Below are 22,430 nucleotides of genomic sequence, written 5' to 3' on the forward strand. Positions count from 1 at the left end.
TATGACTCATAGCGACGTTAACAAAACAATACATCGTTTGTTCACATTTAAATCGAACACGTGCTGTGTGACGACCACTGCCCTTTAATTCGTGATATTGAGTAAATTAGTAATAAAATAATTCTAAGGATTGGGGACTGGGAAGCAATTCTAGTTTCTTCTCCTCGACCAATTCATACCTTCAAAAGTCCGGTCAGCTGTTCGTCATTGAAAGAACGCATTTTGTCACGCGATTTTGTGATGTCACTGAAGGGTAACATAATAATGACCCAGACAAAAATGAAAAGACTACGATTCGAATGTTCTGTGTTGCAACAAGTATACATGGGTGATATAATTATAAAAACCCTTAATTCATAATTAACGAAAAATGACAATTGCAAACAAATCATGTATTGAAATTATGCAAAAAAATAAAACGTAAGCTTCAAATAAATGAAAATTGCGAATACAATCAAATATAGCGGACACGAAACCATTAATAAATAATACAATCAAATATAGCGGACACGAAACCATTAATAAATAATACAAATGTCCATTCCCTACAGTTTCCATCAACTTATAAAATAAAGTTTTTGAAAAATTAAAAAAAAAACACATTGATCATTAACATTCATTTGACAGGCAAAATTGTACAAATCTGTTCAATTTTGATTGGAAATTACCAGTAAATTACAAAATAACCGTAAATAATCAGTATGTGGCTACAATTTCGGGACTGCTATCTTTCATTTCGATAAAGTTTTCACACAGGCACTTTCTTTTTTCTGGCTGAACCTGCTGAAAATGTGTTAACACCACATTTACATATACGCCTAAAAAATAATGCAGGACATTCGTAGCTAATGTGTGCTATAGCGTAATTCTCCAAATATCGTCTGAGTATTGTCTGACTAACGGTTTCGCGAGCACGCCATCAACGGCAAATTTAGTCAAGAAAGCGACATCGTCGTCTATTAGCGCTCGTTCGAAGTTATGGCAAACCATAATCCCTCTAGATAGAGGGACTGTGGGCAAACTAACAATCTTACAAACGCATAGATGTTACTCTGAGGAAATTACACTTATTACCGAAATAATGAAAAAGAATAATTACAGAAATTCACCGTGACATGACAGTTACTTTCAAATTGCAGTTGCTGATGGACCGTGACCCGCTCTTACTACTAGTCTTCCAACACAAGATTTACAAATTAAAATTCACCCTAAATTCCTGCACTACAGTAGACATCTTTTTCAATTTCAGGTCAATCTTGACTTTATTAGTTTGATGTTGGCTATATTCCAAACACGGTTCTAATTTATGGGTTTCCATGTGGTCACTAAGAGCCTCGGGTGAACAAAAACACTCTCCGCATTTCTGACAGGTGTACGGGTTTACTTTGTGTGTTTCAACACGACGAATATGATTATTGTTTTCAGAGTAGCCCTGTTCACACCAATGGCGTTGATACAGTGCTTCCTTTCTCAAATGTATTGACCGGCGTACTGACCCAGTATTCAAATGTGTGCGTAGATAGTCTTGCGTTGAAGAACAATTCTGGTTATCATGACGCGAGTTAAAATTGTGTTTCTGCTCTATCATATGTTGTTGAAGGTTGGCCGATTTTCGAAATTTCTGGCTACAATATTCGCATTTATACGTTTTCCCACGCTTCTGTAATTTGATGCATATATGCCAGTCAAAATAGTCACGTTTTGTAAAATATTTGTCGCAGTTCTTACAGTGGACTGGACCCATATTCTTGTTGTCGTCATATTTTCGCCCTTTCTCGTCGTCTTCGGTGTAATCTTTCACGTATCCATCATTATATACATCGTCTTGGACAATGTTCTCAAATTGTTCATCGGTGACCGTCTCTCCGTATTGGTTCACTACAGGTACGTTGCGTCGGAAGTTATACCGATCAGAAAGTCGCGCAGTGCTATATTTGATTTCTTCTGTTCGCATGTGTGAATGAGTATATGAATCTTCTACATCACCCCCAATATATGACGTGTTCATGTGGTCAGCGTAGAGAATCTTCAGGCTAGGGAAGCTTTGTTTTTTGGGTCTCCCTGAAATTCTATGTTCTTTACCCACATGTTTCGCAAGAGTGCCCTTACTCTTAAAACTATGTCCACACATTTTACATGAATGTGATATGTTCTTTTTCAATTTCTTTTTGAGAGAGGAATTCTGTTCGTTTTCTTTATTTAGTTTGTAAAATTTTAGTAGAATTTCCTGTATATGTTCCCATGTATGATCGATGAGGGCGTCACACGAGTCGAATATGCTTCCACAGACTAAACAGCGAAATTTGTGTGATATTTTTTCAGTCTGTCCGGGCGCTCGTTTATTCACATATTTTCTTTTAAGACGTGGTTCGATACAAATTTGTTTAGTGTGCAGCTTGGCTTGCACGGTTGCGTTATTACACGGAATTGAGGTGTCCAGGCGAACTGTCTGATTGTGTCTCTTTCTGCCCTTGTTTGTGTTGCTATGATGACGTTTACGCTTGCGTGACAGTTTCTTGTCTTTTGTGTGTGATAGGTGATGTTTCTCATCACCATTAGATAGTATTGTTGCAATGTTCACCCGAATTCGCTCACACACCACACGCCCGTCAAATTCATCACTTCTATCGATTGTGCACTTGTCGGCAATACTCACCATATCAACTGGTTCATCCCTAACTTCTACACACGCCGGACCCGAATTCATGTGTGTTTCCATTTCCTTGCGTTTGCAAAAACTGTCTCCGCATTTTCCTGGTACGTCTTCGACAGTCACATGACATATACACTCACCTTTACTCTCGTTGTAACTGTCTCCACATAATTCACAGAGAATTATCGACATTTCTGTTTGCTGCATACCCACGTGCTCACTGTTTTCCGCTGTGCCACTAGGTTCTACGTGACTTTCGTGAAGCTTCATATGACTGTTAAATCCTTTGCTATTGGTCAAGCAATATCCACATACAGCACATAGGCGTAGTTGTTCTTCCGCATGAGTTTCCATGTGGGCGTCTAAATCGTAGACGTGAATAAAGCAGTCCCCGCAAACTTCACACAGATATGAGTCTTCATCTATGTGCTTTTTGTTATGCTGCTTGTAGTCAGTTCGTCCCGTGAAACTCTCCCCACACAACTCGCATAAATATAACCGTTCGTGTTTTGTCATGTGTTCTTCAAACCCCGGGAGTCCGCTGACGCTTTTTCCACAGCGCTCGCATAGATAAACCTGTTCACCTTTGTGTGATTTTTCGTGGTTGTTCAGTTCACGTCGCCCCAGAAAACTCTTCTTGCAGTGCGTGTGTGCGTATTTTTTCTTCTTATTCTTGGTTCTGTGGTTGTCTGACTGAATCTTAGCTTCATCGCTGTCCCGATTGCCGGATTCTTTCACAAGTGTTTTCATATGTTCATCCTGCTCAAATGTGAGTTTCAGTTCAGGGGGTCGCTCATTTTGCCGAGGTTTAATGTGTACCACTGGTCTGTGCTTGTGCGTTTTGGTTATTGACCTCTGAACTCGACCACGAAAGGATTTGATGTCTATGTTATGTGCACTGACGTGTATCTTCAGTTGGTCCCATGTGTCATAATGCTTTCCACATTGCTGACAAATGTGTACTTCTTTAGAGTGCATTTTAGAGTGGAAACTTAAATCATCTGCCTTTGCAAACCTCTCTCCACTTTCCCTGCACCAGTATGGGTTTTCTATGTATTTCATGTGGTATCCTAATTGTTTCAAACTTGAGAATCGCTTTCCACATGTTTCACACGCAAATGCTTTTTCAGGTGCGTGTACATTCATGTGGTGGCCCAGTTGGCTAAATGAGGTGAATATCTTAAAACACTTGGTACATTGAGACACGTTTATTTTTGTACGCCAAGGAATTGGTTTTGTTGCTGGAAGAGTCGGTACTCTATTTGGGTTCGCCCCTGTTCGTTTCCCATTTGCATCCATCATGGTTTATCGCATCCCTGCAATAACAATAAATAAATTAATTAATTAACTTCAATGAAATTCAAATTGAGAGAATTTTAATTATAGTACAGTATAAAATATATCTCAACTCTCACAAAAACTTCAGTTAATATACAAGGGGATTCTAATTGGTAAATTTGGTGCTAACACAACACACAATGACGACACATGATCATGTAATTATAGTTACTCTACAAACTTAAATAAGTATAGTTATTTATAAATTGACCAACTTGAAAGAATGAGTGAATTTGCTAGTACTTCATGTGCTGTCCTCAACGGCTATCAAGAGATTGTCCCTTGAAAACTCACGCCTTGATGGCATACACAATACTGTGCACGAAAATTGCCACACTTCACCACGTTATATATTCGTTCTGTCATGTGTGGTTAAAGCGCGGTGGTCGTCGCGCAGCGAGTGTTCGAATTTTTTGTAAATAAACAATGTCTTTTACACGCGTTGTATACGTCGCTACGAGTCCCATATCGAACAGGACGCGGCGCGATGACCACCGCCCTTTAAACTTGGAAAACAAACAGGATAAAACACGTTGTGTTTAATCATAGTCCGATAGAATAGAGTGAACAATCCCGGAAACAACCCGTGTACCAGAGACCCCACCTTCAATGATGCTTAATTTCACGATAGACTTTCACAGGGCATGCTTTTCCTTTGTAACTGATGGTTAATTTGTCTTGTTGAAAAATGAATATTTTCGTAACAGTAACATTTCTACTGCATTCTATCCGTGACATTTCAGGGTTCGTGAAAAGTAGCTTTGTTAATGTATTTTGTAGGTTATAAATATACCTAATTCCAACCATTTGGTTGACTGGGAAAAAAACACGCCCACAGAGGCACACACAGAGTAACCTGCCATGTGTAACAGTATTAAATGTATAATTGTAGAAGATCGTGGAGATGTAAGGAATCAACCGAGATAGCAGAGATATTTATCGGGATATTTATTTGTAGAGACATCGGATAATGGTAATACATGTAGTGATTGAATTTGGTTCCCAGACGTTGGCTTTGCAGCCACGCCTAGAGACACACAGCCCGTGGAACGTCAATTCCCTTCTCATCATGCTTCTCCAGGCTTAAATAATATATTAGAAAATTACGTATAAGTGTTGGAATGTAGAGATTAAAGTAATATTGCGTGGGAAAGTTAACACGTACTGACATACACAATTGAATGCACACCAGATTGGTGACACACGCAATGTATTGATCCTGACTCTAAGGCTCTTCTCTCTCTTCGTCTTCTCTCCGTCCTTATCTTTAAATATTAACTTAGTCGCTAACTATTTATATATACTATAAAGTGCATTGTTTGTCACATGATACCAACAGTACAATGCAATTGGTCAATAGAGATATTTCCCGCGCCCCAAACTTATCCAAATCTTGAAACAATATTATGAAATGTTATAACTGTAAATTTAGTAATACCAAGCAAATGATATTCCCGCGAGAAAGTTACCATTCCATTAGGATGACACACATCTTCGCCAGCCAAGGACCATTTATTCGGCCGAAGCCTCAACATTAACCCTTGGCAGATTCCACTGCGATTTACTGTATGTTGCACGCCCTCAAACGATTATAAGATTCACTTGGGCTCATTTGATTTACCCAATCAGAACTCACGATAGTAACGGCATATAACTAGGTAAAATCGTCACGGTGGCGCGAGCTCGGTTGATATAGAAATCAACGTGTTGCTAATCTTACTTAGTGCTGTTACAGCAACGCTGATTGGTAGCGCCAGCTTCTTTGCGCGCCCAATCAAATGACTCAATTTAACTGCTGTGAAATACAGCTTTTCCTAACACGATCACGCACGGGTTCATGGGCCGGTTATGAATTGCCGGCTTTAGCGATACCGTGCAATACCGTGCGATACCGTGCGATTCGGACGTTGGGTGACACACAAAGAAATGGTTACACAATTTTAAATTAAATAATATAATGCACAACTTGTTTTCTTCACAAACCAGTGAATTTAAAACATAACAATTTATAAAATTAAAAACAATGAACATTTTTACTTTTTACTTTATTTTTGTTTGCCAATGAAAAGCGAGACGTACTTCCCGTTATTCGCAACCACTTGGAAAATGACGTCATTGCACAGATATGATTCAGTCGCGGAACGAGAGTCATGAATCTTTTTTTATCCCCTGACTTTTTTAAACCCCTAATCAATGCAAAAGTACTGTAAAACACGTCTTTTTAGCTAGCTTGTCATTTTAGCTAATGTAGCTAACCTGTAATTTCGCTAATTCTAGATGTCGCTAATTTAGAATAAAGTATATTATCACAATGAGATTTTTGGCATTTTAGCTAAATTAAAATTTTGTTAATTTATGTATTGAGTCAAATTCGCTAAACTGGCATGCAGCTACTTCAATGTGTTTACAGTAGATATGATCACAGCAACTCCAAATACTTCCGTTGACATAATAACAATAATAATCTACGGTCAATGAACGATGACATAGTGGGTGATTAATGATTTTGTTATCTGCATATCACCTTTCGGCAATGCACTCGCTCGCATTCCATATATCAATCTACCTAACAAATGACCACAAGTGGTCTTTGCCGAACACAGCGCATTGGTCGCACTTCAATGAGCTCACGTATATATCTGATTGGAACAATTCTTCCCGTCAACAGTTACGAATAAATAACTGGCTAAACATATAAAAGAGGTGTTATCTGATGATGAAAGCACAACGTGCATTAGGTATTCTTAGGAAAACTATCACTTTACATAACCAAACTCTTTCTATTAGTAATGCTTTACAGCTTTTCAAAAGTACAGTCTTACCGATTTTAATGTATGGCTCAGAAATTTGGGGGGCTTTTATCTTCAAAATTTACAAATCTAAACAGGATGATCAAATTGATACAGAAAAATTTGTTAATAATCTCTTTAATGACAGATCACAATTTGAGCAACTTCACATTAAGTTCTGTAAGAGTGTATTAGGAGTGCACAGGCGTTCAAGTAATATTGCTTCTAGAGCTGAACTTGGAAGTTATCCTGTCATTACTGAAATATGTGCACAATTAATTAAATACAAGAAAAGACGGACTGAATTTTGAAAGCATTTTCCTGAGGCTGAAATTTGAAATGTTTTGCAAATAATTTTCCATATCATAACTTACTTTGAATAATTTGTATGTTCTCAGTTTTGTTGTCCTATTTACATTGCTTTCAGTTTTTTAGTTCTTCTCTCCATCTTTGAATATAATTCTCAGATAGTTTTCCTTTTTTTTAGTATTTGATCCCAATTTTTCATATTGTGATCATTTTTTTATTTTAATTAGATCATGTCCCAGTGTAACTTTAATATTTCTAACCCAGTTTGAATTATTTATTACATTTCACCCAGGGCTAATTTTAAAATGTGATTTTCTGCCAGTATTTAATTTGAGCAAAAATAATTTTTAATATCATTGGTAATCCACCAAGTTCTGCTTTCAAACCATTGATTGGCGTCATTTTACTCACTCCTGTAAAAATGACTGCAAACTTGCTCTAAACTGTTACTGTCAGTTGTGATTTCATTGGCCCAGATTTCAGCACCATACATGAATATAGGTAAAATTAACTGGTCAAAATTTTCAAATTAAGTGCTGGTAAGATTATTTTGTGGTTTAAGACTGTTTGTCTGATGCTGAAAAGAGCCTTCATTGATATATATTTCAACATAGATAAGTTTGTTTTAAATTTTTCCATTTAGAGTAAATATTGACCCTAAATAGCAATACTCACTAATAGCTGTTATGTCTTGGTTGTTGATTTTAAAATTCTTGTTTTTAATCAGTCTGTTACTGCAATTAAATGCCATAACTTTAGTTTTCTTTACGTTTACTTCTAAATTCCAATTTATACAATAGTCATTTAATTTGTTCAGACAGCTTTGTAGGCTGTCTTTCGTCTCTGAAATAAGGTCATCTACATATTGGATAATATTTGAAGGTTTCTCGCCCACTAAAGATGGTTTGTCAATTTGATCCCCAAATAATTCTTACAGATCGTTCAGAACAATGTTAAATAAACCCAAATGATAACATGTTATGAGCGAGCGCTGAATGACCTCGCCTAGCCTTTCACCGCAAACCAATCACCAAGTCATAATCAGTGAGTTTCATCGTAATTGCCAAAATGCGGACCGATATCCAGACACATGGAAATATAATCATGACATAACTACAAAGTGTATGATGTGTGTGGCCGCCATCCCATGCATCCGGGTACTATTTCTATAAACTGTAATTTTGAGCCATTTTCAGTTTGTGGCGAAATGTCAATATTAATCATAATGGATGTGTCCAAAACATTCACAACGTTATATTCTTTATCATCAGTCCAAGGAGCTCATCGTTTAGATATCATCATGGGTATTATAACGTCGCTATACTGTGTCTGATCCGGCTTAAGTTTAAGACTAAATAATGTAAACAATATTTTGACTGACACATTTCGTCTCAAATTACGCACATTCACATAGATGCCAGGCGGGTGAAAACATCATGTACGACACCTTTCAAACGCACACACTACCTTGGACATCTGATCATAAAGCTCTTTTTAGCTCCAAAATCTGATGTAACGGAAATATTGAACAGTGGCTGCTAGCAGGTCGATCAAAACACAGTTACTGAAAAAGGGTAGCGCAACCATGTAACCGAGTTGAACTCAATCTCTTCAAAAGAAAGTTGAGATTAAAAATCGGTTCTAGTCTACTCAGAATCCTTACCGGATTCATAATTCAAAGCAATTGACGTTACGTTACGCTACGTGCACTGTTGGCCCGCTCAAGACGTCGCCGTTATAGTACCGCATAGATAAAATACCAAGATATCTTACCGTTTGAAAGAAATCTTTTCCACGTTTCGCTGCAGCTGATCACGCAGATAACATTTTACTGGTCGAATCGTTTCCGACGCCTGTCTTTTATTGTTATCCTGTGAATCAATCAACGACAAAACAACTTATCCCGTAAACTACGTCAACAAACAGATATTCCGGCGTCACAGTCTATTGTCATCCAGCTTAATTGTCTCACAACTTTTACAACTGTGTCGTTTATTTTTGTAACTGGAACATTGTCGGAATACGTGATTTATTGCCACATTGACGCCGATTCGTTGAATTAAATCGTTCCTATGATTTACGATCAAATGTGTTAATTCGCGTATGAAAAGGACAGTCGATTTGATCAATACCATTTGATTGATTTTTACCATTACGTGTGTCTTTTGTACAAATAGAAATGGCTATTACAACCTGTAAGAAAAACTTGCTCAGTTGCTACATTACACGTGGTAAGGATGGTTGTCGTCCCGAAGCATCGTATTCCAATACACGGCAATAAAACGTACAGATCATATGAATAAGACCATCCTGATACTTCAGTCCGGATCTGTAGAAAACTCTATTCACTGACATTCGTCAGCCAATGTGAATGCTCCTCAAAAGCGCTTATGCGTATCCACAAATATTGTTAACACACGACGTCCACGGAGCAACACGAAACATTTCTGCTAGTGCATTATACAATTAAAAGATTATAATACACTTTCTCGTATAAAGCTAGAAATTGGTTACTTGTATTGACTTCTATTCCGAGTCGATTCAGGGTTGTGAAAACAAGTTAACACTACAGAGTTTTGTTACGCTAATTTTTTTGTAGGTAAGTCAGATAAGTTACGGTGAGGGAGTACAGTTGGATTTCCGGCGATTCGAACGTTGAAACTTGTATCCAAAGAATACAACGACCCTCAATAGAACAAGCCATGCATGGCACAGTCCCCGTTAGTTATCGAATTTTAGATATACAGTTTTGTTTATAGTAATATAGCTGGAATATAACCATGTCAGGAATATGAATATGATGATTGTTTAACATTAAAATGATTGACATTTGTATCTGATCGTCAAAAAAGTACTTGTCCATATTGAGAAATATTGCTCTGGAACAGCATTAATTAAAACAAAATCAGCCATTTTGAATACATGTATATATCTATAATATGATGTATAACAAATATATCAAAGCATGTGGCTCTAGAAGCCCAATCATTGAAACAAAATGGCCACCCGTCAGTCATTTTGAATCCGATTTGAAAAATAAAACAGCGTGCACCAGGAACCCGTAATGTTTAATGGATGTTATAAGTTTGAACAAAACCAATCCACAAATGCAAGAAATGCATGATACTTGATGATTTTTTAGCACAAAAATGGCCACCATTCGGTAAATTTTTAATAGGATCGTCAAACAAATATATGTGTATATCTATGGCATGATATATTAATAAATATTAAAGATATGAACATAATCAGTCAAAACAAGTCAGAAATATGGGTCTAGAAGCCCATTCATTAAAACAAAATGGCCGCCAGTCAGCCATTTTGAATCCAATCTGAAAAATAAAATAACGTGCAACAGGAACCCGTAATGTCTAATGTATGAAACCAAGTTTGAACGAAATCCATCCATAAATGCCAGATATGCTTGATATTTGATGATTTTTTTAGCACAAAAATGGCCACCATTCGGTAAATTTTTAATAGGATCGTCAAACAAATATATCTGTATATCTATGGCATGATATATTAATAAATATTAAAGATATGAACATAATCAGTCAAAACAAGTCAGAAATATGGGTCTAGAAACCCATTCATTAAAACAAAATGGCCGCCAGTCAGCCATTTTGAATCCAATCTGAAAAATAAAATAACGTGCAACAGGAACCCGTAATGTCTAATGTATGAACCAAGTTTGAACTAAATCCATCCATCCATAAATGCCAGATATGCTTGATATTTGATGATTCTTTAGCACAAAAATGGCCACCATTCGGCCATTTTGAATAGGATCGTGAAATAAATTGATGTGCATATGTATAATATCGTGTACGATGCATGTGTGAAGTTTGATTATGATTGGTCCAGGCATTTCTAAGATACAGGTCCGGACGCACGCACACACGCACACGCGCACGCACGGAATCAAGGATGCACGAACGCACAAGGGCCAAAACATAAATCCCCGTTTTCGGACTGCATCCGAACGGGGACTAATAGAATTCAGCAGATATAAAGTTTTAAAAAGAGGAACATGAATGCGTGTATGTTGCAGAACATACTGAAAAGTGTACAGTGTAGTTTATTAGGAAATTTATGTTAAACATAACAATGCATTAAACTAATAAGTTTCTTCCAGGACAATATTACCCTGATACAACCGTGAGTATTAAACTATTAATCACAGTTGTGCAAAGTGGCTGCTAGAGCAACAGTTACGAATAAATAACTGGCTAATACAAAAGGCGTTATCTGGTGATGAAAGCACAACGTGCATTAGGTATTCTTAGGCAAACTATCACTTTACATAACCAAACTCTTTCTATTAGTAATGCTTTACAGCTTTTCAAAAGTACGGTCTTACCGATTTTAATGTATGGCTCAGAAATTTGGGAGGCTTTTACCTTCAAAAATTACAAATCTAAACAGGATGACCAAATTGATACAGAAAGATTTGTTAATAATCTCTTTAATGACAGATCACAATTTGAGCAACTTAACATTAAGTTCTGTAAGAGTATATTAGGAGTGCACAGGCGTTCAAGTAATAGTGCTTCTAGAGCTGAACTTGGATGTTATCCTGTCTTTACTGAAATATGTGCACAATTAATTAAATACAAGAAAAGACGGACTGAATTTTGAAAGCATTTTCCTGAGGCTGAAATTTGAAATGTTTTGCAAATAATTTTCCATATCATAACTTACTTTGAATAATTTGTATGTTCTCAGTTTTGTTGTCCTATTTACATTGCTTTCAGTTTTTTAGTTCTTCTCTCCATCTTTGAATATAATTCTCAGATAGTTTTCCTTTTTTTTTAGTATTTCATCCCAATTTTTCATATTGTGATCATTTTTTATTTTAATTAGATCATGTCCCAGTGTAACTTTAATATTCCTAACCCAGTTTGAATTATTTATTACATTTCATCCAGGGCTAATTTTAAAATGTGATTTTCTGCCAGTATTTAATTTGAGCAAAAATAATTTTTAATATCATTGGTAATCCACCAAGTTCTGCTTTCAAACCATTGATTGGCGTCATTTTACTCACTCCTGTAAAAATGACTGCAAACTTGCTCTAAACTGTTACTGTCAGTTGTGATTTCATTGGCCCAGATTTCAGCACCATACATGAGTATAGGTGAAATTAACTGGTCAAAATTTTCAAATTAAGTGCTGGTAAGATTATTTTGTGGTTTAAGACTGTCTGATGCTGAAAAGAGCCTTCATTGATTTATATTTCAACATAGATAAGTTTGTTTTAAATTTGCCCATTTAGAGTAAATATTGCCCCTAAATAGAAAAACTCACTAACAGCTGTTATGTCTTGGTTGTTGATTTTAAAATTCATGTTTTTAATCAGTCTGTTACTGCAATTAAATGCCATAACTTTAGTTTTCTTTACGTTTACTTCTAAATTCCAATTTATACAATAGTCATTTAATTTGTTCAGACAGCTTTGTAGGCTGTCTTTCGTCTCTGAAATAAGGTCATCTACATATTGGATAATATTTGAAGGTTTCTCTCCCACTAAAAATGGTTTGTCAATTTGATCCCCAAATAAGTCTTACAGATCGTTCAGAACAATGTTAAATAAACCCAAATGATAACATGTTATGAGCGAGCGCTGAATGACCTCGCCTAGCCTTTCACCGCAAACCAATCACCAAGTCATAATCAGTGAGTTTCATCGTAATTGCCAAAATGCGGACCGATATCCAGACACATGGAAATATAATCATGACATAACTACAAAGTGTATGATGTGTGTGGCCGCCATCCCATGCATCCGGGTACTATTTCTATAAACTGTATTTTTGGGCCATTTTCGGACATTTTCAGTTTGTGGCGAAATGTCAATATTAATCATAATGGATGTGTCCAAAACATTCACAACGTTATATTATTTATCATCAGTCCAAGGAGCTCATCGTTTAGATATCATCATGGGTATTATAACGTCGCTATACTGTGTCCGATCCGGCTTAAAAATCGGTTCTAGTCTAGTCAGAATCCTTACCGGATTCATAATTCAAAGCAATTGACGTTACGTTACGCTACGTGCACTGTTGGCCCGCTCAAGACGTTGCCGTTATAGTACCGCATAGATAAAATACCATGATATCTTACCGTTTGAAAGAAATCTTTTCCACGTTTTCGATGCAGCTGATCACGCAGATAAAAATTTACTGGTCGAATCGTTGCCGACGCCTGTCTTTTATTGTTATCCTGTGAATCAATCAACGACAAAACAACTTATCCCGTAAACTACGTCAACAAACAGATATTCCGGCGTCACAGTCTATTGTCATCCAGCTTAATTGTCTCACAACTTTTACAACTATGTCGTTTTTTTTTGTAACTGGAACATTGTCGGAATACGTGATTTATTGCCACATTGACGCCGATTCGTTGAATTAAATCGTTCCTATGATTTACGATCAAATGTGTTAATTCGCGTATGAAAAGGACAGTCGATTTGCTCAATACCGTTTGATTGATTTTTACCATTACGTGTGTCTTTTGTACAAATAGAAATGGCTATTACAACCTGTAAGAAAAACTTGCTCAGTTGTTACAGTATTATTAATCATAGTTGTGCAAAGTGACTGCTAGGGCAACTGTTCTAGTCTTGTGCTGAAAATGACAAGTATACCAGCTGTGAAAATTAGGCAGGCATGCGGATAAATAAATGTAAACACCCACCGTTCATTAATTTTGAAATTTGACAGCGTATTCGGAATTAACAGACTCATATAACATCTCGGACAACTAATAAATAGACTGGCAACGCGGCGTTTTCTATTGAAGTAATGCTCGCCACGTTTGTTTAGGTTATCATATCTAGTAAACGTTGTGGAGCAACAAGATTATCATTAGATCTAACAAAATAACGCGAAAGCTATCGCGAGACATAAACACAGGAAGTGACACAGAGGACATAAGTTGTTATTGAGCCACATCATGGAGGTAATAACAGGTAATTCTTATTACCTCCATGACCACACCGAAATTCGAAAATGGCATTTACGGAAGAATTTAGCGAATCTGTGGACGATAGTTACGAACAACGCGCATATTGCGGACAATGAAGTCGAACGCGACAACCCCCCCCCCCCCCCCCGTTTTTACCGCTAACCGGATCACGCTGATACGCTGAAAGACATCGTGTATATGACGCCAGCTATGTTTCGGCACCCCTGGACACAAAAAAAAAAAAAAAAACTGTTAACACACAAAGTGATATGATCGCTCGAAACGCTGCGATAATCCCTCCCCGAAAAAAATGTCGAAAACCTTCCGCAAAATCGAAATATCGTTTCAAGTTTGCTCATTTGTGTTCAATAGTTCAAAAACTATTTGAGGCATTCAGTTACTTGTAGCTCGCCTAAATGTAGGTCGATTATTAAACATCTTACCCAGCTGCAAAGGTCAAAATGTCCTGAACACACCCCATGTTGTTTTAAAAACGTCCGGATATGTTTTGCGAAGAAATACGCAATTCACGAAGAAGCGCGAAGTGTGCAGAATATCTGGTGTTCGGTAAACTTCGACGGTGGCTATGCCATTACAACTAAGCGTGGCTCTCATTACCAAACGCTTCAGCGTGGTAATAAGAGTTTGTTTTCAGGGGTGGGTGATACCAAGGTGGAAAATGGATGCACATATGGGCTTAATTCCTGGAATTGCAATATAGAGGGTTCAGGCTGAAATACAATACATGTATATAGTGTTTTCATGTTTCGTCTGATATTTCTGTGGTATTCTGCTGCTGTAAATAATGCACGATTTGTTCTGAAATTCAGTGTGTTGTATGCATTCCAGGGTTATTAGTTTTTTGCTGAAAACACCCATATTTTTTAATAATAACTTTATTACGCAACTTAACCATCTGTGGGTTTAGTAAGGTAAAAAATGATTACAAAAAACAAATAAAATAAGACACACTAAAACACAAAAATTAAAATACACTGAAATTCAACAAAAGAAAGAAATACAATTTAGAAAATCTCTGAAAAAAATGATTAAACAGCAGCAAGGTTCTCCCAGACTACAGTTACATATTTAACTTTTAGAAAATTGTATTTTTTAAATAATATGACAAAGCCATATTATTTCCCATTATTTTCACAAAGCTTTCCATTGTGGACAAGTATTTATTTTTTTATTTTAAAATACTTCAAGACATGTTTTCTCTCTACTTCATAGAAATTGCAATCTTCAATTTGATCTGAATTGCATTTTTTGCAAGTTCTTTCATTTTCTGGGTTTTTTGGTTAACTCTTTCTTCCCAATTCAATTCCAAGGTTGTGGTCACTGAGCCTGAACTTTGCTAACACTCTACGTTGGCTGAAGTTTTTCATTTCATTTAGATAGTTTTCTAATTCAATTTTTTTTTAAATATACTATATGTTCTAAGTTTGTTTCCCTCTTTTTTATTTAATTGTTTTCTCCATAAATCATTTGATAGCTTTGTTTTTACAACATTGGTTAGTTGATTAATATTGTTGATCTTGTGAGTTTTTTCTCCAAAAATTGTTTTTATTTGAGTAATCCAGGTAGAATTATTTTGTATTTCCTTTAATGCACATTTTAATATGTGATTTTCAGGAAGCAAATTTATTCTGTACCAGTATTTAACCTTTGAAACCATTGCATTTATTCTTACTGGTAATCTACCTAGTTCACCCCTTATACCAGCTGATGGTGTAAATTTACTAACACCAAGAATAAAACGATAATAATTATTACAAACTTGTTCTAGGTTATTTGTGTCATTTGTTAGTTCACCTAGCTGCCCAAATTTCTGACCCATACATTAGAATGGGTGTAACCAACTGATCAAATAATGTTAAACACAATGAAGTTAAAATCATTTTATGACTCAGTATAGTTTGTCTAATGGCAAATAATGTCTTTATTGCTTTATTTTTTAACATACAATGGTTTGTTTTATTTTCCATTCAGAGTGAATATCATACCCAAATAACAGAACTCCTTGACTGGTGTTATGTTTTTACCATCTATAATAAAAGTTTGTTTTTTCAGTACTCTGTTACTTGTGTTGAATATCATCACTTTGGTTTTCTTAACATTCACATCAAGATTCCAGGTTTTACAATAGTCTGCTAATTTATTCAGACAATTTTGTAAACCCTCTGCAGTCCTTGAAAACAAAACAAGATCGTCTGCATATAAAAGTTTAAGGGTTTATCACCAATCATGATTGGTGTATCACCACTTTTACCAAAATGACCTGGAAGATCATTGATGAATATGTTAAAAAGGGTGGGTGAGATATTACAACCCTGTTTCACACCACATGTGGACTGAAAACCCCCTGTTAAACCATTTGACATCTTGACCTTGTAGTTTATGTTATTGTACATGGATTTAATGATTTCATAGAAATGATCATTTATTCCTCAATTTTGTAATTTTAGGAATAATGCTTTCCTCCAGACGCTGTCGAAAGCTTTTCTAAAATCTATAAAACATGAGTACATGCGTTTTGGTTTATCAGAATGTTTTCCTTGACTGCTTTACAATGGCAGAGTCGAATAGTTTCACTCCCACTGGGAAATCTGCATTTTTGCTTGAATGACAACTAATTAAGCACATTTTCCAGACCGGCGAAAGAGTATGCAACAGCCAATTTTAACAGCCTGTCACATGATTTTACTTTGAATGTCAACATGAAAAGAGGCTAGTCCATTCTACGCAGGAGTAATTGGGAGTAGAATATGTGAGGGATAGTATCAACAGAGATGTGCATAGTGAAAAATAACATATATCCTTTTTTTGCATCGCTGAGCATTTCTGGTTTAGTATACTGGTTTGAAAATGTTGAACTTGCATGATTTGCTATGTTTTTTTTTACTGAAACTCCTCTATTGATCGAATCCCGGGTTTGAACATGGTTAGTTAGTACCTGCCATGGTTTGAAGGAGAACGACACACCACGTGATTCGTTTAAATACAATGGTGAAGGCAAACATGCTGTGCTACTGTGGTACTCCACTGACGGGATGACTTATGTGGACAGCAGTCGTCGCTGAGCTGCACGCTACAACTTCGTTTGTGATTTGCTTGCTAGCCATGGATTAAATTAATCTTGATTACCAGTTAAAATGTTGCTCATTTGGCGTTGGTAATCTTTATTTGGAACTGGGTAACGTCGCAACGTCACCAGCAGAAACCTCCTGATACTTTGATGTTGATGGTCGCGCCTCAATGGTAATCGCTAATTTTACTGTGGGTGGATCTTCCAAGAGCCCTTCAGGATTTATAAAACTCAGTCAACATACATCAAGTTCTCTCAATCGTAGTATTCCATGTGATGTACACCTAATATGCCAAAAATGTTGCTGAACGACTTGAACTGGATAAAATTGGCAGACGAAAATGTGTTTACAAAATAAAAATAGTTTGGTTGCCAATGAAAACAAACCGGTAGGCTGGCTGGCGATTCGCTCCGCTCAAAACAAGCTACTAGTATATGTTATCGGCCTTTGCCGATGTAGGAAACCGGGCACCGTATACGAAGTTCGCAAAAAAACATTTAGAAGTCACTTTATTTTATTGCTAGTACGTATTCTGCCATTAAATTTATTATTTCCAACCGTTTTGCGATAGTATTTTCTAGATTGGAGACAGCATTTACATTTCATTCAATGTTGCATTGAGATTACTTTGATACAGTGTAACAATGTCGGCGCCGGTGATCTCTTATCGGTGTGCAACGTAGCCAAAATAAAAGGCATGATCATTTGAACATTACAAGACTGGTAGGAGGTAATAAATTTGGGGCGAAAGTATTCAAAAAACAGTTTTTGGCTGTTGCCATGGTAGCTGTGGGCCAGGATTGTTTTTTCCAATTAGTGACGGTACGACCTGCTTGTCAAGTATGAACAAAATTACGTTGAGGTCAATTTTCTCGGTAATGAAAATAGACATAAAAAACAGTAAATTGTTGCCCACATTCAAGCATACATTTAGCGCGAAGCTATCCCAAAATCAGTTTTTTGGCTGTTGTTATGGCAACGGTGGGCGAAATTATTTTCAGGTTTTTTCTAATAACTAGAGTGAATGTGTGACCTACCTGCTAAGTTTGAGCGAAATCGGCCAAGCCAAAAAAACACAGAAGAATTTATACGTGAAAACACTGGAAATCACACACATACACACAAAGGTGGTTTCAAGGGCAATCGTAGTGGAGCAGATCGCCAAAACCATGTTCATTTGCATATTGACCGTGAAAAATACCAAAAACATTATTGCATTGGTGATATGCAAATTAGTTTTAGTCAAAATAAGTGACTGACTGTCTAGGAGTTCCATTACTGTTGTTCAAATTTCATTTCACTCGGCAAGTATATTCATGTACCCAAGGGTAAAATATCGTACTTCTAAATACTGTTTATTTCTCATGTAATAATTTGGAATACATTTTCAATTTTCCCGCTAAAATAAATTCCAGTGAAAATTTCCCTCATACTCTATCGAGACTTGACACAGCACAGTGAAAATTGGATTCACACGTAATGCTTGAAAACGTTTCATTGAAAATACATTTTAAGTGAAATTTTATGTGACTTCATGAGAGTTGGAAATGAACAAATTATATGAAATCCAACCTTACCACTCCATACACAATGTAAACTACACCCCCAAAACATCCTTTCACCAGTGTATTCTATTTGACTTCAGGAGAAATTGAAATAAACAAATTATATGACAACGAACTTAATTATAAATTTAGCCTCTAGTTCAGCACTGATTAAATAAACTACCTCGTCTTTATGCCAACTTGAAGTTATTCTATGCCTACATCAGTGACTTCGAAATCTATGTTCCAATCTCAGGAATTTCACTTGCTATTAATTGCATGGGAGTGCCAGTCTTTTATTTTCTATTGTAATGTCAATTTCTTGCGATTACTGGGAACATGAAGCTGTAACCACAGACCGTCTAGGTAAAACCTGGTGTAAGCACCGGTTTAGGCAGTCTTAAACTATGCATGTGAAGCCAGCTGAGAGATATATCCAATCCTATAGATTTCTCATTGTTTGGTAACTATTTGCTGCAAATGCAACAAAAATCAATATAAAAATATTACCCACACAGCATTCTACAGGTTACTCGTAGCATATAGAATTAAGCCGATTAACATCTTAAATAACAGGCGTTGCCAGTCTGTTTAATAGTTGTCTGAGGACTTTCATGCCGCAATTAGGATTAGCTTGACGTGCTCAAAATATGTGTAGTATTCGTTAATTTAGACACAAAATACGGTCAAATAGCGGTCACATGTGTTGTTACATGTGCGTTGATGACGACGATATAACTATCAGGGGGGAATTCTTCTCCATGGGGTTCTCCACACGTGCCAGAGGGGAATCTCGTCTCGTCTCTCTATCGCGTCCCCTCGAGGTACGGGATCGGGAAAGTCACTTAAGCTTTACAGTCAAATAGACGCTCACAACGAAATACGTTTCAACTCTCGTCTTAGTCGATCTGTCGAGCACTCTATAAGACAGCGCCCTGGGGAAAAGTCCCCAAGACTATCGCAAGGCTGGCCCAAGACTCTTTTAGACTGCGTCAAGGCTCGCCCCAAGTCTCTCCAGGGCTTCGTCTGTTCTGCTGTACTCCCCAAGACCAACTAAAACAACTTTATTCATTTTCAAAACTCTAACCAATTACAAAACAGTAAAAAGACTCTAGGACGTAACCTTCAATCATAAAGCCTATCACACTAAGTACTGAATACGTCATATCTTTTGATTAATCGTTCACTACATTAATAACTACGGATACCAACTGTCAGAAATCGTAGTCAGAATAGCGACGGCTATCTCGTAATTAGTTCCAAATCACTGAGCCAAGTTCCGTCCAAAACTTCAAATAGGCCTAAACGATGACAGACATAACACAGCAATTCGCTCGTAATCAGCTAATTAGGTCGGTCAACAGATACGCGAAAACAAATTCATGACATAACGTCCACTCGGAGGTATCGCCTATACACATCGATAACATGATCTTTTCACGGTAAAAGGATTCAATTCACCTTAGCTTCACCGCTGGCACAATTGTTGATTGCGTATAATTAAACACCTGTTATGGACAACGGCAAGCAGACACAATATCGGTGAAACAAATTCTTATGTAACACTTGCCATTCAGTTGCGAATACATTTGTTTTGTTTTCAGCGCTATATTATTTTCCTTTGTCGACGTCAACATTTTTCATTTATATCAAATTGGCACAAATATACCAAACATCCAAGCTGCAACGCAACTAGTTTATCATTAGAAATTCAGATTTTAAAATAAATATTTTGTCTATGCACTATTAGCTTCGCCGTGAGTGGGTTTCGTATCGGGTGGGTTTCGCGGGAAGTAGGGCTTTGTTCAGTAACTGGTTCTTTCATCGTTGTTGAGAATTAAAGTTTTACGTTTCTTTAACAACTTGTGCTATTCTAGGAATACCATCTTTAGAAGCTATTAATTTGTCATCGTGATTTGTTCAGTTGCTCTGGCAGGAGTTCCAAAATAAGACTCATCCTCTGATAATGCCCCCAGTTTCAAAGACAAATAAACATTATCATTACGATCTTATTGGTGTTGCAAAGCATAGTTGAATATGGTTTATTGAAACTTTAATTAATAATCTCCGTTTTCTAATATAGATAAACTATAGTACTGGTACGTAACGAATGTATAACTCAACAATGAAATAAAGGATTTTATATATACCTGTATATATATATATATAGTCTAGGTGTGGGAGTCGATTAAAACAAAAGTGCTCAATACAAAGTATATGTAGAGCGAATAAATGCGTTAATAGAGGAATTAATACACAACTACATGAATATTGAAACTCGACAGCACTGTTTCGTAAGGTACAAATACCTCACTCATCAGGAGATTTATGTTAAAGCTCAAGCAAAAAAGACTGTTTCGAGTCGTGGTGTGAAATGGAGGTATATACCATTGGAAATCAATCGATTTGTAGGTGTCACAATAAGCGAGGTAGCAAATCGTTTTTATGGAACGTCATTTTTGTTTGATTACCTAACGTTTTTAGATTCATGTGTTGCAAGTTACAAAGCACATAATTAAGCGACCGTCCCTCAGCAAATAATGAAGCCAAGGCATTTTCGATGTCGAAATCGCAAAACTCTCCATTTTTACGCAAACTGGGAAGTTTGAATTACTAAATGAAGTACAGGACGACGAAGCTTAAATATCCAAGAACCAACACATACCAAAAATTATACCTCAAAAGTGAACATTCGTGGTGTATTTTAGGTCTAACCGGACCGGAAGTAGTAATTTTTAGTACTCTAAATATCCAAACATATTTTAGTATAAGGTAGTAACTATTAGTGGTTTCTGTAATTTTTATTATGGATTTTTTCTCAAAATTCTTCTAGAATTCAGGAGAATTCATTGGTTAATCAACTTCTAATGGTCCTGACTTGGTAACAATAAAATGATACCAAACTTTATCTGGCCATCAACAAATCCCTATCATTCTTGTCTCTTTTCAAAAGGTTACCATGGTTACGTAACAATTGAATTGGCTTGATGTTTTAATAGTTTTGCATTGTTTGCTCAATATAACCACTGTGCTACACCATGGAGCTAAAAAAATTACTTAGCTCCATGGCTACACACAGTATTTCAATTAGAATTATATTTATGGTAGTTCGGTTGTCTTACTGAATCGTTTCTGCACAGACATCCAGGCTTACTTTGTTAGTATAATACCAGACGCAATGCTGTCACAAGGCAAACAAACTGAAACTTTCATAACAGTGACGTATGTTTTAACTAAAAAGTAGTCAACGAAACTATCCGTGCAAAACACTGTTCGTGTGAGTGGGCAGGGGAAATACATCATTTAATGAATGGATGGGAAAAATTGAGCGGGTTTGGGCGGGGAAAGCATTATAATTTAACAGACGGGGATAATCTTGCGCATTTTGGTGGGATATTTTTTAAGCACATGGATAATTGAAATCATGTACACTATTACCGTAATTCCTTGGTTTTGGTTACAATCTTTCCCTTTGAAATTCAGGTGGTAAATACATTACTTGAATTACTTCTTTATTAAATAAATCTTTCCAAAAACAAAATAACAATATTTTGCGCCCTTTTCCAAAGATTATATAGCTAGAAAGTTCTTCAAGAATTGGTCAAACTGCAACATCGCACATTATCGCGTTTCAACCACCCTCTATTTCATGATACGAAGTCATATACCATATTTTATGAAAAACCGCTGGGAATTAAGGAAAAATATCAACTCTGCGTCTGATATTCACTTT

General features: G+C 36.4%; 1 long non-coding RNA gene across 1 annotated transcript; it reads right to left on the reverse strand.

Moving 5' to 3' along the window:
- Positions 1-3,848: 3,848 nt before the first annotated feature.
- LOC146748076 (uncharacterized) lies at positions 3,849-18,283 on the reverse strand. Its single transcript, XR_014931049.1, has 2 exons — positions 18,191-18,283; positions 3,849-3,969 (listed from the first exon to the last, which is right to left on the reverse strand). It is a non-coding gene; the product is annotated as an uncharacterized LOC146748076 (long non-coding RNA).
- Between the last annotated feature and the right edge of the window lie 4,147 nt (positions 18,284-22,430).

Source organism: Saccoglossus kowalevskii, chromosome 2 (genome assembly GCF_978046115.1).
Source record: "Saccoglossus kowalevskii chromosome 2, keSacKowa6.1, whole genome shotgun sequence".
In the NCBI taxonomy this organism is placed as follows: Eukaryota; Metazoa; Hemichordata; class Enteropneusta; family Harrimaniidae; genus Saccoglossus; species Saccoglossus kowalevskii.